The following is a 14,644-nucleotide window of genomic DNA, read 5'->3' as shown; positions in this document are numbered from 1 at the left end:
GTATTTCCCAGAATCCCCTTCCCTCTCTGGGCCTAGGTTAGAGTCAGTCAGTATGACAGACAAGAGGGGAGACGGTTATTTTCCTTGGTTGTTGCAGGCAGATGCATAGGCAGACAGACTTGGGGTTTAAGGCAGCTTCTGGATGACCTTCTTAAGAATCACATTCATTGGTTTTGTAGCCTAAGACAATTAGGTGAGTTTCTCATTTTTAGCTACTAACAGGTGAACTTTTGAGCATCTCTCCTTCAAGTGCAAGCTGAGATGATCACTCCTCCATCACGTCCAAGAGTTTTATAAACCTTGAATTCTCTATATTAAAGCCTTTGACACTTGAAATACACACAGTGGCTTCTGCTTTTCTGACCGAACCTACATTAATACAAGAGGTAGATGCAAGACACACTCCTGCTTCTCTATTTGATGCCATCTTATTGTTTTAGTTTCTAAACTGTTTGGGTTGGTTGGAGGTATTTGTGCTTGTGTATGTGTTATGTGCTCTGTGTGTGACAGCATACATCTCCTAAGAATAAGGACAATTCTACATAAACACGATACCATTATGACACCATGAAATTCACATAATTCTTTAATATCACCTAAGATATATTAAATACTCAAATTTTCCCAATTCTCCCAAAATACCATTTGCAGCTACTTTTTCTTTCTTTCTTTTTTTCTTCTTAAATTCAGGATCCAACACATCTTATCAGGTTGTTATGCCTCTATGGTCTTTTTTCATTTAGAACAGTACTCCCCAACCCTTGACATTTGCTCCTTTTGAAGAGTCCAGGGGAGGTGTCTTGTAAAATGTTCTGGATTTGACTGACTGTTTCCTCATCATTAGATTCAGGTTAAACATTTTTGGTTCCAATCTTTGAATGTGAACACAAGCTTCCTAAAAGCTCTTGCTTACAGAAGAAATCAGCTACTACATGTAAATGGAATGATATAATCTTTTTAAAAAACTACTCTTTTGAGCCCTCAGATAATATTTGATTCAAGCAAGGATTATCAATGAATGCTAAAACCATAGGTGAAAAACTGTTGAGGAAAGGGATGCTCACATGCCTTCAAAGTATCACCCCACAGATAGATGACCTATTAATTATTAAGTCTATTTTTTACAATGAAGAAACCTGGTGGATCATTTTAACCAAGTGATCAAACTTAGCATCACCAAATAGCAAGACAACCTAACATTTTGTATCTCCAGATGTGGTGCAGTAAGAAGGGTCAGATACGAAGTATTTTGAACCAGATTATTTCCACATGAAGCTGTTTGCACTTCCTTTCTTCTTTGTTGCTTAGTATCTGATACTCTCAGCTGAATTTTTAGAAGAGAATTACCCATTTGGATTTTTTTTTTAATCCAGGAATTGCCAACATAATCTGGATGTAGAGTAAAAATAATTTTAAAATGTATTTGTAAAGATTAAAAGGTACCTTATTCTTTAAGGTTCTGTAGGAGCAGTTTTGCTATAAACACATGAAATACACAAGTATATGGATTTCAAATAAAATGTCAACATGCACCAAATGAGATTTCTTAGGCAGTCTTCCTCTTTTGACCTATTCTTTAAGGGAACATTAGTGACTCCTCATTCTAAATACAGAACTCCTTCGACTTATGATAGAGTTCCATCCCAATAAACCCATCCCAAATTGGAAATATTGTAAGTTGAAAATACATATCATACATTGAAAATATTGAGCTTTGCTGGCTCAGTTAGTGGAGCGGGCAACTCTTGATCTCGGGATTGAGTTCAAGCCCCCACTTTGAGAATAGAGATTACTTAAAACTAAAATCTCAAAAAAAAAAAAAAGAAAAGAAAATACATTTCATACACCTAACCTAACAATATTGAATGATTGAATAGTGTGCTGAAAGTGATAAAACAGGGGCGCCTGGGTGGCTCAGTTGGTTAAGCAACTGCCTTCGGCTCAGGTCATGATCCTGGAGTCCCGGGATCGAGTCCCACATCAGGCTCCCTGCTCAGCAGGGAGTCTGCTTCTCCCTCTGACCCACTCCCCTCTCATGCTCTCTGTCTCTCATTCTCTCTCTCGCAAATAAATTTAAAAAAAAATTAAAAAAAGAAAATGATAAAACAGAAGGTTGCACGGGGGCAGAATGGTTGTCAGTGTATCGGATGTTGACCCCTGTGATCGCAGGGCTGACTGGGAGCCACCACTCTCTACGACTGCCCAGCATCAAGGGAGGGGATCGTGCTGTGAATCTCTAGCCTGAGAGAAGATCCAGATTCAAAATTTGAAGTTTGGTTTTTACTGATTGCTGATCTCTTTTGCACCATCCTAGACTCGAAAATTGGTAAGTTGAAATTTGTAAGTTGGGGACCATCTGTGGTTAGTCAAACTTGTTGCAGATTGTTCTCCTTCCATCTTATCTGCCAATAACTCAGGTGTAAACTGGGGTGGAGTAGTCTTTACTCAGTGTGGCAGCATCCCAGGGTCCGTCCCAGAACATACCAGAAACATAGGTAGAATAGAGTAACCATTCATTATGGATACATTGTACATTGTTCTACTTCTCTCACCAGGCGTAAATGCAAGTCCACTTCAACAACAACATATATACCTCAAATGCACCCAAAAAAGGGGGGGTACTTAACACAGCACTGAAATAGCCAAGCATATTTAGTAGTGACCTGTGTAATCACTATTTTGTCTTGAAAGATGATCTATTTGCATGATTTGTCAAAAAGAAAAGCAATTAGATAGGCCATCTAGAAGTGGAAAATATAGTCATTAAAATGAAAAAAAAAATCATTTGGCTACAGTTGGAGAAAGAATTAGTAAACTAGAAGGGCAAACAGAAAATCGCCCAGAAAGAATCATAAAGAGAAGAAAGTTATGAAATGGAAGATAAGAGACTTGGGGGGCAGAATGGGAGGATCCAACATACACCTACTGGAATTTCTACAAAGAGAATAGAAAGAGAAACGTGTATGTATTTAAACATACATATACTTAAACCATGTAAAACCACTTCTTTGCCACTAAAAATTGGTCAAATATTGGCAATTTCATGTAGTCCAACTTAACAAAAAAATACCTTTAAATGTAGCTCATCTCATTAGCTGCTGTTTCCAGTAATTAGAAAACTGCTTGTCACATGGTAGGCGGCCTCAATAAATATATACTGATGAAGGGACTACTTTGGAGGAAGTGTTATAAACAAGGAGGACCTAAAATATTACGCCAAAGTAGCGTGGAAAACGAGAAAGCAGAGATCGAAGTTAAAGCATTCTGCAGTCTTTGCATTATTCAGTAAGAAGATAGGGATATTGATTATCTTTTAGACTTTGTGAGGTCAAGCAGGAATATTAAAATTTTAAGGATAACCCATTAAAAGAAATGAAGAATGTATAACTTACAAACTAGTACATGGGATTGAGACTAAAGAACACCAGATTGACTTTTAGTAAAGGGTGGTGGATTGATTGCATGCATCAGCCTGTACCTATTCTGAAATCCCAATAAAGCAGCATAAAAGGGCACTGTTAAAAAAAGAAATTCATAAATGCACAAAGAGAATAGGAGACAAGATATTTTGGAAGTTGGAAAACTTCCAAATGGTCAAATGGTAATAACTACACACACCTGAGAAGATGAATTTTGCAGCAGTGTTGGAGAAAGCCAAGAAACCCCCTGATCTGTACTATTGAATGCCCTGGAAGCTCAGACATTAGCAGCAATAGATTCTTCTAGAAGCACAGGTGACAGTGGGCCTCAAGATGTGGCAACTGGTTGCAAGTCTGTTTGAGAAGCAGACATCCTCCCCAACACCACTCAGCTGGATTACGGCCTTCCCCCAAAGCAGCGGGAAACCAGAGGTGTATTTCCTGGAGAGGTTAAAGGGGCGGCAGTCTCTGGCCTGGAGAAAACATGGTGTTATTGACACCAGGGTTCTTCTACACAAAAAAAGAACATTTAAGTAAAATTTTATATATTGAATTATGGGATGCATCCCTCTACACCATCTTTTCCTTTGGTCAAAATGTTGGCCAATTAGACTTTACCCTCCAGGAAGGAGACTGGAATATTCTCCTGAGAAATTTGGCTAACCCAAGAAAATAGGCCAAAAGAAACAATTTCGGGGGTTCTTTGTGGTTGAGAGTGAGCCATGGACTCAAGGCTTCATATCAGCTTCATTTTTTTTTCTAATTTACTATGAAAATTTTCACACCTACAGAAAAGTTAAAAGTACAGTGATCATCCTTTTACTCACCACCTAGGTTCAGTAATTGTATATTAATAATATAGTAATTAATATTTTGCCATGTTTGCTTCCTCTCTCTATATGTGTATTTCATATGTATGCTTGATTTCTGCTCCCTAACCTGCTTCCCTCTACTTTTCAGATTTATGCAAACTGGGCAAAAATCTGGGGGTAAATCATTGAAACATATAGGAAACCAAATTAACAACCACAAAAGACAATTATTAACTGCAAGTAGAAAAAAAAAAGTACTGGAAAAATTACCATAGTAAACCACATATGAATACCATGTACATAATCATGATAATATGAATACTGGCTATGATACCATAGTTTAAATAAGACCTATGACATAATAAATTGGAAAGTGTGTGTGTGTAAGGTGTGTATATATGAAAGAAAGCCCCATTTTTATTTTTATTTTTTTATTTATTTTTACACTTAATCCCCAGGTGCCAGTTGGCCTCCTATGTCATGTCTGGGGAACTGGGTTTTATTTTGTTTTGTTTTGTTTTTTAAATTGAGAACCCCATTTTTATTGACCATAGTGGGCAAGGATAAGCCTAAAGATAAGATAAGCCTAAAACTGGAAAATCAGAGAATAATAACAGAATTTTCTAAGAGCCAAAAGGTGTTTATGCAGAAGGGAAAATGGGGATGAGTTTAAGGGATGTTTACTTTTTTTATCCTAACTTGTAGTATTGTTTGATTCTCTAAACCATGAAGTTTGATAAAATAAAAACTTTAAAAATTTAAAAGTACATAAAATCATTTTTTAAAGGAACATAATAAAACCAATAGAAGGGCAAGCAAGAAGACAAAAGAAGCAAAAAAATACCGTGGTAAATAGAAGATTCAAAAGAATATGAGAAATCAATCAGTAATCCCAATAGAGGGGAATAGATTAAACCAGGCCATAGAGCACCACTCTGGAGCGAGACAGTGTGGGTTACAATGCTGACGTGGATTAGCTCTGTGGCCTCGGGGCAAGTTACTTAACTTCTCTGTGCTTCAGTTTCCTTATTAGTAAACTGGGAATAATTATAATACCTCCCTCATAGGTTCTGTGGGAAATGAACGTTTTAATGTATTAATACATGAAATAAAAAATGCTCAGAGCACTGCTTGGCACATGGTAAGTGCTGCATAAGGGTTTTCTATTGTCATTAGTGACAATTTGCTTTATAAAAATTAGATTTTATAAAAATTCCAGTCATTCACGACTTAAAGGGACATACTGAAAATATAACATCAGAGAAAAGCTAAAAAGTATAACAGGGGAGAGGGACTTTAAAAACCCATACCAGACAAAATTTAATGAAAAGAAAGCAGGTATAACAATATATCAGAGCACATAAGCTTTGGGGCAAAAAGGATTAACAGAAAGAAAAAATTTACCAGGAAAAAAAAAACAGGGAAAAACATTTACCAGGTAAATGAAATCTAACATCATAGCCTCAAAAGAGATAAACTGAAAAGCTGCTGAGTCTCAAAGAGAACTTGACACATTTGCTGAGAGAGTTTAGTACCATTTTCTCAAAATGGATAGAATCACAGAAAAATAAAAGATGTGAACAATAGGCCACAAACTTGATCTATATAAGAACCTGTACCTCAGGAAATACAGAATCCTTACCATAATTTAGTACATACTAGGCCTCAAGGGAAATCCAAGTATTATTTGTAATAGCAAAATAATAATAATAAAATAAATTGAAAAAACAAAAAAACGGAAAACACCCTAAATGTCCATCAATAGATAGATGAATAAATTCTGGTACATTCACAGAATGAAGTACTACATTCGCTGGTAACAATGAACACATTATAGAGAGAGATGGATATATCCCCAAAGTGTAATGTAAAGTGAAAGAAAGCAAATAGCAAGAGGATACAAATAATTTTATACTGTTTACATGAATTTTTACAGCATGTGAAACAGCACTGCTCATGAATTTGGCTCCAAAAATACATATAATAGAATAAACCCGTGGGTGGAAAGCAGACTCACCATCTTCGGGCTCATGATGGCCTTGGGGAGGGAAAGCAAATAGATGGGGTTGGGGGGAGAACAGCAAGGACTTGTGCTCTGTCTACCACATTTTGTTTCTTCGAGGAAAGATTCTAAGACAGGGTGCCTGGGTGGCTAAGTCGGTTCAGCGTCTTGCCTTCGGTTCAGGTCATGATCCCAGGGTCCTGGGAATGAGCCCGGCATCGAGCTCTCTGCTCAGCGGGGAGCCTGCTTCTCCCTCTCCCTCTGCCACTCCCCCTGCTTGTGCTCTCTCTCTTTCTCTGGCAAATAAATAAAATCTTAAAAAAAAAAATATTCTAAGACATAAGCATCAGTATTTGTCAAATCTTGGTAAGGGGTGCCTGGGTATTAGTCATACTATCCCATGTACTTTTATGTATGCTTGAAACAGTCCATTAGAAGATTTTAAAAAGAAGAAGCAAGAGGTCCTCTGGGGTTTTGTATGTGAGAGGCTCCCATGAGCCCCACAGAAGCGAGGCAGTGGGCCGGCGGATGCAGAAGCCGGGCCATGGAGGGACGCCTGGGTGGCTCAGTCGGTTAAGCGCCTGCCTTCAGCTCAGGTCATGATCCCAGGGTCCTGGGATCGAGCCCTGCATCGGGCTCCCTGCTCGGCGGGGAGCCTGCTTCTCCCTCTCCCTCTGCCGCTCCCCCTGCTTGTGCTCGCGCTCTCTCTCTCTGGCAAATAAATAAATAAAATCTTAAAAAAAGAAAACCTGGGCTGTGGAGCCCTGAGCAGAAGTGAAGAAAGGAAGGGGCCTGAGTGGCCCTGGGGTAGCTGCTTTGGGGAACGGGAGAGAGAATTGAGCGGGAACTCCCAGAAGGCTGACCGGACTCTAGCCACGGGCCCACCGAAAGCTGGAGGCCTTGAATTCACAGCAGCATAAATCAGAGCAGGATTTTCTCTAACTGGGCTCCACAAGGTGAACTAAAAAAGCAGAAGTCTGCTTTATTCTGAATGAGGTTTTACCAGAGGAACGAAAAAGACAAGAGGGTCCGGGGGCCCAGGGAATGTCAGGAGACTTGAGGCACTGGGCAGGATGGAGGGTGAGGCCGGAGCCCAAGAGGGGGCGAGGGAAGCAGCGAGAAAACAGAGCCCCATGCGCACAGTGCCCGGCCCTGGGGAATGTTTGAGAGAAATGTGCCAGAGGCAGAATTGCTCCAGGTTCCCCAGCGCACACGTGTCTGGTCACCTGAAATGAGTTGGAGGAAAAGGATAGAGAAATTGAGGTCGATCCGTTGAGAGGGGAGGTGTTTGGTCACGTGTTCCACATGGATTTTGATGTCTCCAGGACGAAGGTGAGCTCCCCGGAGAAGAGATAGATGCTCCACTAGGAACCAGGTGGCCAAGGCTCGGTGAATGTGGAAATCAGCAACCAGGGTGAGTTAGGAACAGAGCCAGACAGAACCAGCCTCAAAGATTTAGTGGTCTGGAAACAGCAACCAGGCCTGAGGATCATCAGCCCCTATCAAGGAGGGCCACAGGGGAACCAGGTGTCCTGAGCAAAGACCAGGTGCCAGCAAAGGCCAGGGAGTGGAGGGCATGCCCTGGTTGAGGCTGAAGACACATAGGGGTTTGGTCCAGAGGGTGAGGAAGTGAAGAAGCGGCAGGCATGCCAGGGGTAAAGGCGTGGAGGCAGGAAGCTATGCAATTGTAGTTGGGGGGTAGAAAACAGTGAAGGATTCGGTCTGGCCAGCTCTCAGCAGCAGAGAAGCCTGGAAAAGTAGCCTGGGCATACCTGCAAGTCTCTGCCCTCAGAGTCGGGCCCAGTAGGATTTGAAAAACTTGATCACAATGACCCCTCTATTGAGCACCTGCCATGTGCCCGGTATTAACCTTTATCACCTGTAATGCTCCGAGGTAGATACTGTTATCCTCATTTTACTTACAGAGAAACTGAGGCTCAGAAAGATTCGGTAACTTGCTCAGGGTCTTGCCCTGCGCGAATCCCAGGTCTGTCTGTCTCTGGAGTCCATGCTCAATACACCATCTCCAACACCATGTATCTCCAATACATCAGCCATGCTCAGGATGAGAGAACCCTGCTCTGGGGACCGGAACCACAACAGAGCCTCTACCCTCCTTACTGGGAGAAGCCAGGAACCCACCGTGCTCAGAAGAAAGCCAGGTCCTGCCCCCTCACCCCAAGGGGTTTATGATTTGGGAGAAAGAGGGCTGTTGAAATGCAGGGAAGCCAGGGTCCATGTGTAAGTTGATATGGACACAGGAACAGTAGCTCAGAGCCAGCCAGGGGAAGGACAGCCAAGTCCAGGAATAGCTCTCAAGTTGCCATGGGGAGTGGAGTCCACCTCTCTCTCTTCGTCCAATCTCACACTTAACAGGCCCCCTCAGTCCCCCTCCTCTCCTGTCCCTGCAGAGATAGAACCAGCTCTAGCTACGGCCAGAGCAACAGGGTCCTTTGGTCTTCAGCCTTGTCACGATGGCCTGTTTACCCTCTGCAGTCCATGACCCATCATGACTGAGAGATGCCCCACAGCGAGATGTTTGTGTCAGAAACACCTGCTGATGGCGCAACAGCCAGGTGGGGCCAGTGATGTGGACTCTAACGCCACAAAATGTCCTGGGTACACTCTGAGTCAGCACAGTGATGGCATGCCAACAGAGATAAGAGTTTTGGTTATTTATTTGTTTGGGTTTTGTTTACATATATCCTTTTTCATCGCCAAAGATTTGAGGCTACTGGCAGTGAAAATTTAGATGATGATCATGATGATGGAAGGAGGAGACCCTTAGAACCAGTGAAAATAAAAATAATAGCAGAAAATCTGAGAACCTGACAAAGCACAAGACCTAAAAGACACAACCACAGAGGCCATAACAGATGACAAAGTTGTAATCGTTCACTTTCACATTGGTTTTGGGTTTTGTGGAAACCTATGAAAAGGGAAATTCAGTAAGTGACATAATTGTCATCATCAGAAGAAGGAAGCACACCAGACTCAGAGGGAAAATAAAGCTTTTCCAAACACTGAGTAGCTAATTAAATATCTCTATGGGACTTCATATACAGGGCCCTTAGAGCTGTATCCAAAAGTCCCTGACCAATGGCAATTTTGCATCAGATCAAGGTGAGGTAGCCCAAATATCTAAGCTTCTGGTGGTCTGACCAGATCTATGGCTGTGATCAAGAATGCCTGACATGTTTGAGTAGGAAGCCTGTCTATTAAAATACTAACTTACATCAGTAGCTTTTTATTTTGTTAATATTTAAGAGTATAACGTAGAAAAGTATAAAATATAGAGAAGCAAAAATATATATAATCACCCACATTTCCACCATCAGCTCTTGTATATTCTTCCATATTTTTTAAAAGAGAGTACAGGTTTTTTTTTAAGATTTTATTTATTTATTTGAGATAGAGAGAGCACAAGCAGGGGGAGCAGCAGAGGGAGAGGGAGAAGCAGGCTCCCCGCTGAGCAGGGAGCCCCATGTGGGACTTGATCCCAGGACCCTGGGATCATGACCTGAGCCGAAGGCAGACGATTAACCGACTGAGCCACCCAAGAGCTCCTTCTTCCATATTTTTTTTATCTAGGCATATATTTGCATACATTTTGGACAATTTATTTTTATAGGATCACGCTGTTTAGTGACCTGATTTATCATTTCAAGAGTAGATCATACGTCTACATCTATGTTGATAAATGTTCATTCACGATCTGATTTTCAGTGGCGATGAGTATGGACGTACCATAAATTAACAATCTCATTGTTTTGTTTTTAATTTTTAAAGCAGCACTGCAATGAACATCTTGATAGCTAAATACATGCATTCCATGGTTATTTCCTTAACATACATTTTTAAATAGAAGAATATTTTCTGGACAGGTACATTCATATTCACAAACCGTTCGCAGTAACACAGAAGACCTCCCAGGTAGGTCGGAACAAGTGGCTTAGACTCTAGAGGAATGAATGCACCACAAAACCCTCAATGATCTTCCATCTTCCATCTGTGCTACTTTTGTGGACTTCCAGATAAACATGGCAAACTGAATGCATGTATCTGATTTCATTTTTTTCTGAAACCTCCCTCAAACTACAGTAAAGAGTTTTTTCCTTTGTTTTGTTTAAGAAAAGATGGGGACCCGTAGGAGCAAGAACAGAAGAAAAGATGCCAGCAAAATTGTAAAGCTAGAAAACAGGCAGACCAGTTGCAACTAGCAGGACTAAGAGAGCTGATCTTAAGTTGGCAGTGGGGAAAGATGAGCTCCAACCTGATTTCTTGCACTGAATTCACGAAAGGCTTAAGGAATTGTAGTAAATCCGCAGCTAGCCCATGTTGCACCTGTGTGTGAATTAGAACTAACCTCCCCATTCTCGAGATATACTATTGCTATCTGCCAGAAATTTGTCATAATAAATATACAGTTCCATAATGTCTACAGTGTGAGAAAGGTGCCCTCGGAATTGGGCAGTGCACAGCTTGCACGGCCATACATAACAGCCCTGAACTCAAGGCACCAGTTACCACTAAAAGTAAAGGTGAATGAGGAGGGTGTTATCAAATATGAAAGATTAGTTGAAATTATTTTTTTTAAGATTTTATTTTATTTATTTGACAGAGAGAGAGAGAGCACAAGCAGGGGGAGCGGCAGGCAGAGGGAGAGGGAGAAGCAGAATGCTCACTGAGCAGAGAGCCCGACGCAGGGCTCGATCCCAGGCCCCTGGGATCATGACCTGAGCCGAAGGCAGCGGCTGAACGACTGAACCACCCAGGTGCTCCTAGTTGAAATTATTTTAAAAAGCAGGCGAAACTTTAGCTCCCTTAGCTCACCTTGGCAGAAGACTGGAGGTTTATTTTCTGAAAAGGGAAAGAATGGCAGGCAGAGTTGAGAACAGGGTTGCCATACTAGAAATAGAGGGATTAAACCCGAGGATGCCCTCTGAATGCTGAGCCCCATCCTGCTCCTTCCACTTAGCCCCAAGAACACTGGTCTCCAGGCCTTTACCCTCCAGGCAGAAGAATGGGAGAAACTTCCGAAGGACACAGGACCAACTCAAAAGGAAATACCTAAATCCTTTTATGTTAGGGGTTCCCCAGCTAAACATCCCACTGTATCACCCTACAGTGATGCTCACAATCAACAAGTACCACTCATGTACTTGGAGCTTCACATCAGCTTTAAAATCCCCACTCTTAAATTTAAGCAGACAAGCAAAGATTACCAGTCATTTGAGGACAGGTCCTAATGTGAAAGATAGAGACCCAAAACAAACCAAACATTTAAAGAAGAACTTGAAGAAAGCAATAGCTATACAGAAAGAACACTTAAAAATACCATGAATATCATCAGAGAGTTAAATATATTACACTGATCAAACTAGAACAGGATATGATAGAACTTCACAGAATGTTTTATTTTTTTTTTATTTTTTTATTTTTTGTTTTTTTTTTAATTTTTTATTTATTTTTTGACAGAGAGACAGCGCGAGAGGGAACACAAGCAGGGGGAGTGGGAGAGGGAGAAGCAGGCTTCCCTGCCGAGCAAGGAGCCCAATGCGGGGCTCGATCCCAGGACCCTGGGATCATGACCTGAGCCGAAGACAGACACTAAACGGCTGAGCCACCCAGGTGCCCCAGAACTTCACAGAATGTTTTAAAAGCTCTTACAAATTCAACATGTGATTGCGGGGATGCCTGGGTGGCTCAGTCGGTTAAGCATCTGCCTTCGGCTCAGGTCATGATCCGGGGTCTTGGGATCGAGTTCCACATTGGGCTCCTTGCTCAGCGGGGATCCTGCTTCTCCCTCTGCTTGACACTCCCCTTGCTTGTGCTCACTCACTCTCCCTCTCTCTCTCTGACAAATAAATAAATAAAATCTTTTAAAAAATAAATGAATAAATAAACATGTGATTGCAGAAACAAAAAAACTGAATAGAGGGTGAAGAAGTCTCCCAGAAAATAGAGCATACAGAGCAGACAGAAGACATGAGAGAAAAGATAAGAAAATTGGAAGGCTTGTCCAGAAGTTTCCTATTATTGGAAGAGATAAAGAAAAAGGGTGTGATCAGCTTATAAAACAACTCAGCATTACCTGGTAAAGGTGAATATACCTGTCCTGTGCAACTGAACATGAGACAAAGATTCATTGAATGCGTTAGTTTATTCAACAAATATTTATTGTGCACCTACTAAGTTCTAGCCGTTGTGCTAAGCACTGATCATATGAGAATAAGCAAGATCGGCAAAACCTCCGCCCTCTCAGAAACCAACCGAGATGGTTCATCCCAAGGCCGCTGTGAAGTGTGGCACATCTCTGGCTCAATTTTGTCCACAAGATTTGGGGTTCCATGAAAGGGGTGTCCGGGTAGATTGCCTGTGGGCAGAATGTATATGTAAAGGGATTATAATTATTCTATGGTTCACAAGAGGAATAAAAATACTACCAAAGCCATACTGAGAAAGAACTAGTGTAATTTTGATAATCTGTAACAGAGTTGTTCAAAGATAAAATCAATTGTCTGGGAAGATGGTAAGTTGGCTGTCAGTGGAGGTGTTCAGATACTGAGCAGGACCCATTCACTCAACAGCTGACCGGGTTCCAGGCACTGTGCGAGGCATGTGTATCAGTTAGCTATTCTGCGTAACAAATCACCCCAAAACTTAACATCATAGGATCCCTCACAGTTCCTCTGGGTGTGTGGCGAGAGGCTGTGTGGTTCTGCTTCAGGGTCTATCACGAGGTTGCAGGCGGGATGTTGGCTGGGGCTATAGTCATCTGAAGGCCTGGCCAAGCATCTGTTTCCAATGTGGCTCACTCATGTGGCCGGCAAGTGGGTGCTGGCTGTTGAGGAGGGGTGGCTCTTCCTCCCTATCATCCCTCAGCATCAATGATCCAGGCGAGAGCAAGGTGGAAACCACAGTGCCCTTGATGACCCAGCCTTGGGGGTCATACACCATGACTTCCACAGTAGCCTCTTGATCACACGGGTCAGCCCTCTTGCTATGAGAGAGACCGTGCAGGGCATGAGCCAGAGAGGAGGATCAATCTTGGAGCCAGGCAGGAAGCTGGATAGTGATGGAAAAAAGAATGGGGTACCTGTTAGTGAAGAGTCGTGTTCATGTGTTAGAGATGGTATCAAGGAATTGGACTGAGAGACAAGGCGATTCCTTCCAAACCTCATGGCCTGTGATTTGGGGCATTGGTCCCAGCTCACATCCCTCACTTCCCATCTCAGAACCAGCTGCCCAAATCCTCACCCCTCTGATGTGGGCAATGCTGGGGTCTCTGACTGCCCCTCCATCATTAGCCACTTGTCACACAGCAGATAACCGTGGTTCTGTCCTCCGTGCTCTCAGACACAGAAGTCCCCAGATAACCCCACACTTGTTGTTTCTCTCCCCAGAGCATTCCCCTGCCTGTGCTCTCCATTCTGGGAGCACAGGGTGTCCTATGATGACACCAAGAGAACACAGCATTCCCAGGCAGGAGCTGCTTTCAGCTGAGCTGGGGCAATCCTTCCACAGCAGCAGGCCCTGTGGGTACGGGAGGAGAACAGACCCCCAGACCCTTCGTTGGCCTTGCTGGGCTTTCTTCTCCCTAATCGGGGCCGTTCCATACACCAGACACCTTGGGGGTAGTGACCCCTTTGATGTTTTCAGATGACTTCTGACCTTTGAGCTTCAGGGATGGGTGTGGGTGTGTGGCTAGGATCTCAGCCTGGCCCACGTCAGTGCTGGCTGATACCCCTTTGGGGGCACTGACCCATGCCCGTAGAGACATCCAGGTCACCTGAGGAGCCAGAGGTACCTGGGGGAGCTTCAGGCCTGAGATTGGGCTGGGCTCTCGGAGTCCTGCTCGGGGAGATATTGATGTGGGCTGCACCAAGGACCGGGAAGCACCCCCTGCCCCACACTCACAGGGGCCTCTAGAACTTGGTTCTTCTGGGTTTAGGTGCTTCGGGCTTGCTACATGGTAAAGCCTGGGTCCTGGAGTAGTTCTGAATTACCATGTGATCCGGCAATTTCAATTCTGGATATACACACAGGAGAACTGAAAACAGGGACTTGAGATATTTCTACACATAACAGCATTATTCACAACAGCCAAAGGGTGGAAACGATCCAAGAGTCCATGAGTGGATGAGCAGATATACAGAATGTGGTCTAAACATACAGTGGAATATTATACAGCCTTTAAAAAGGAAAGATATTCTGGTACATGCTACAACACGGATGAACCTTGAAAACATTATGTTAAGTGAAAGAAGCCAGACACAGAAGGATAGATATTGGGGGATGGTAATGGGGAATTGCCTAGTGGATACAGAGTTCCTGTTTGGGATGATAAAGAAATCTGGGAGATAGCAGTGCTGATTATACAACATTGTGAATTGATTAACATCCCTGAA

This window comes from Leptonychotes weddellii, chromosome 11, assembly GCF_054177405.1.
Source record: "Leptonychotes weddellii isolate Sample4059 chromosome 11, ASM5417740v2, whole genome shotgun sequence".
Taxonomy (NCBI): domain Eukaryota; kingdom Metazoa; phylum Chordata; class Mammalia; order Carnivora; family Phocidae; genus Leptonychotes; species Leptonychotes weddellii.
Note: the sequence above shows the minus strand (reverse complement) of the source record.